The 3,937-nt window shown below is 46.5% G+C and overlaps 1 long non-coding RNA gene across 1 annotated transcript; it reads right to left on the bottom strand.

The window, feature by feature from the left end:
* Positions 1-2,118, bottom strand: LOC135378757 (uncharacterized). The gene is made up of 3 exons (XR_010418567.1): positions 1,555-2,118; positions 1,224-1,442; positions 1-727 (listed from the first exon to the last, which is right to left on the bottom strand). It is a non-coding gene; the product is annotated as an uncharacterized LOC135378757 (long non-coding RNA).
* Positions 2,119-3,937: the final 1,819 nt, after the last annotated feature.

Below are 3,937 nucleotides of genomic sequence, written 5' to 3'. Positions count from 1 at the left end.
TGGCAATATATTTATTTCTCTCCCATAGGTTGAAGAACCCAGTGTGGTGTTACATAACGGAGGGGCACGTAATTATACAAGACCGATCACCAAAAGGCCTTGCTTTTGACTAGATTAAAATGTGAAGCGATTGTAATATAACAAATGCTGCATGGTGGCGATATGATAGGTTCTCCTCACGAGTTGTCGCCACAGTTACGGTCAGTTGAGAAACTGCATATCCAGGTAGCAGGATCAAATTTTAATTAGGCTACTTTGGCCAACACGCGAGCGTAGAGCACAGTGTCAAAAGCCCTTACAAAATAAAAAGAATACTACATCTACATGGACCCAGAAATCAAGACAGTTTGAAATGCTGTGAACGAATTCCACTACGTTAGTTTTGCCTGAATACCCTTTTCTAAAGCCATGCTGGAATTTAAAAAAGAAATTGACAGAGTCAACTTGGTTGACAACGTGGTAGTACATGATGTGCTCCATTAGTTTACAGGGAACCCTAAAAAGTGGAGCTGGTTAATAGATAGAAGGAGCATAGTTGTCACCTCTTCTGGAGACAGGAATAAGCTTGTGACCTATGTCCTCGACTCGCACACATACTAATAACCTTTGACACAGATTAACGTATCTTCATTCCAGCTCTTTCACTTTCAGATTTTCATCTCTGTTGAGTGGTCTGTCATTCTTGTAATACAGATTGGAATTGAAATGCAGGTGCATAAGGGATGCTCTGAAAGAAAAAGTGTTTGGTTTAAGTCCTCTTAATGTTTCTGAAAACGAAAACAAACTTCACGGTGACTACTCTTCTGAAATTAGCAATTCCAGGATGACAGCAAAAAAAATATCTTGCCATATCATTATATCCACCTGGCACTTCAATTGAATAATGGCAGTTGAAGATGACGATGATTCAATTTAATGACGCATAAGCAACTCGGGCTATAGTGTGCCAAAACCACGGTAAAACTGTGACTTGTTAAATATCAGATGATTATACTAAAATAATATACTTTGTTGGTTGGTAAATTGAGATATAGACAAAAACATGATATGATAAAAATAAGCAATTGAAGAAAAGGCAATTGTTGGCTTTGTGTGACTGATGTCGAGTTTGCCACACTACGTGTTGAATAATAATGTACGCTGATACGCTGTTGCATATAAAGTACAATCATACACACGCTCAATATGTGGTGGATATGTGAAACCAATATACACATACTTACATTTCAAACTTTCTTGAAAAAGGCAGTCCAAGTCTGTCGGATTTGCCAGACTCTATACAAAGCCAGTAAGCACAGTGTGGAATGACTGATTCATCTTTCGAAGGCAGAGGTGCAGCTACCACGACGCTTCGTCATCTCAATGCTTCGGAGCGGCATAGCCTAGTAAGAAGCCATCAGAAGGATCTCATAACCATAACTTCGTCGAAAAAGTGGAGGGTTCTGTGGGATATGTAAGAAAGCATACGCGTTACACAACAGCTACGAGAATGATCGACTGCACCTGCATGGTTTTCAGTACGTAGACTTGGAACTGAAAAATAAATGTGCTAACCTTGTTGATACTACTTTTCCGTCAGGACCACACGAGAGCACATTTGGTTTTTTTAGTTGAAGGTATCATCAGGTCCCCATGCTCCTTTGAGATGCAGCAGACAGAAGTTCGCTGAGGCGAGTGACTGCCGTTGCGGTTCGTCGCTTCGCAGCAGATCAAGAACAGTACACCGCAATGATAGGTGAAACGTTCAGAATATGGTGACCAACTCCAACACCAACCCAATGACCCGAACAAAGAGGATGAACCGGGAGTCACACAAGTTCGCAGTTAGCAAGCTCGGCATACGGCATCCATTACAGCTGACCGGATACGGAAGCATATATCGAACGCCGTGTACAGATTGAAAAGAAAATCGTAGAAACTGTTGCAGGTGATAAATGCAGGGTATATTTTTCTTCTTGAGGCTCTGTAACAAAAACATATTAACGTAGAAATGCCATTTCACGAAGGAAATTGACAGATATTGCGTGACCACGTGACGCGTTTGAGCCAATTGTGGGTGTTGCGAGTGGCCCCCGTGTTGACGTCATCTTGATGGTGGGCCGGGGTGGATATTCTATATAAACGTATGTTTTCTTGGTTTGACGCTAGGCGTGCTGCACTCGGATGAAGTCGAATGTTTAAAATTCGAGTTTAGAGAAACCGTGGGGTTTTAATGCGTGAATTTTCGCATGGAGAGTCCTTGTTGGGTGCTTTATCGACTACAAGTACGAAAGAGCTCCCACAGTTTCTGGTCAGAGTCCCTTTAACACTGCCTGTACCGATGCCTCATTTGGTACTATGACCGTTAGGTCGTCTGCGTACGCAAAAACTGCTTTTTCTGCCCCGACCCGTGGTAAAGGGAAAGGCTCTACTACAGATGTTATCTGGATTGCCCTCAGCAACTTGTCAAACGCAATGGCATACAGGTATGGTGACAGGGGACAGCCCTGTCTCACCCCCCTGTCGATCCTAAACGGCCTTGTGGGCGAACCATTCACGATAACAGAGCTTGTGGCTCCCCTGTACAGCACTCGGACCGCCTTGACTAAAGCAGTGTCGACCCCAGCTTCGCGCATTGCGCCAAACAGGAACTGGTGGGACAGCTGGTCGAAAGCCTTTTTTTGGTCAAAGGATGCCATTATTCCCTTGACTCCTCTGTCTGCGGACCACCCCAGGGCATCCCTTATTGCCCACAGATGCTGTTGGATGTTCCGGCCCGGTACCGAAGCCGCCTGTGCGGCCGACACGAGTGAGGACATCCCCGGCGCCAAGCGCATCGCAATTGCCTTAGTCAGTATTTTGTAGTCCACATTGAGTAGGGTGATTGGCCGCCACGCCCCCATCTCCTCCCGACGCCCGTCATCCTTGCATAGCAAAACGACATGGCCGCGAAGAAAGGAGCCCGGCAGCCACCCACCCCCCAATGCCCCGTTTAAAACCCTGACCAAAGATGGTCCCAGTAAGTCCCAGTATTTCAAATAAAATTCCGAGGGGATGCCATCCGGGCCAGGCGCTTTGCCTTTTCGCATTGCTCTGAGAGCAAGCCCTGCAAAATTCAAGTTCAGAAAGCCTTCCAGGCTGTTCAGGCTTTCAAAACCGGGGTGGTTTTCTCTATGATGTGTATCTTGGCTGTACAGGTTAGCATAGTACCTGTAAAACGCCTCTTTCACCTCCTCAGATTGTTCCAGGAGGGTACCGTCGTCGCAGCGGAGGGTTGTTATTTCGGGCATTTTCCTTTCCATGTACTTTCGTACAAGTTGGTTCGTACACCACGCTTCCCTTTCAAAGCGTTTTGCCGCTACTTTTGTTTTTAGTGCTTCAAGTTGCACCTCCCTTAGAACAGCAAGTTTCTCCATTTCTGCCCCAACCGCTTGCCGAGACTCCTGTGAGTCCGGCCCCCGCTGGAAGTTTCTGATTTTCCTTTGGATTGTCGCCACACTCCTTCGCCGATCCATAGCCTTTTCACGCCCTTTGGCCCGCATGGTATCCCTTATTTTCCGTTTCAACCGTTCCCACCATTCAATCGTGCCATCACAGATTGCGACCGCCGCGCGTAGGATGTCCCTCATCTCAGCATTTATGGCCGAATCACCCAACAGCGCCACATTCATTTTCCATGGTCGGGCAGTTTGTCTCTGGCTTTCTGGCAATTTGAGGTTTGCCAGAACAGCATAATGGTCTGTCAAACCAACCGTGTCCACCAGTTCGACTTGCGTCACCATGCTATTCAAATCACGCGTCATGTAGATGCGGTCCAGCCTGTTCCCAGAGCCCCGCTGTACCCATGTGAAACCCGGGTCCCCAGGCCTGATCCCCTGCCACACATCCTCCATACCACATGAGTTTACTATTGTAGTCAGTTCTGCCGCGCCCTTCATGTTGTTGTGCTTCCTGCTTG

Source organism: Ornithodoros turicata, chromosome 1 (assembly GCF_037126465.1).
Source record: "Ornithodoros turicata isolate Travis chromosome 1, ASM3712646v1, whole genome shotgun sequence".
NCBI lineage: Eukaryota > Metazoa > Arthropoda > Arachnida > Ixodida > Argasidae > Ornithodoros > Ornithodoros turicata.
The sequence above is the reverse complement of the archived record's forward strand: the minus strand, read 5'-3'. Positions and strand labels throughout refer to the sequence as shown.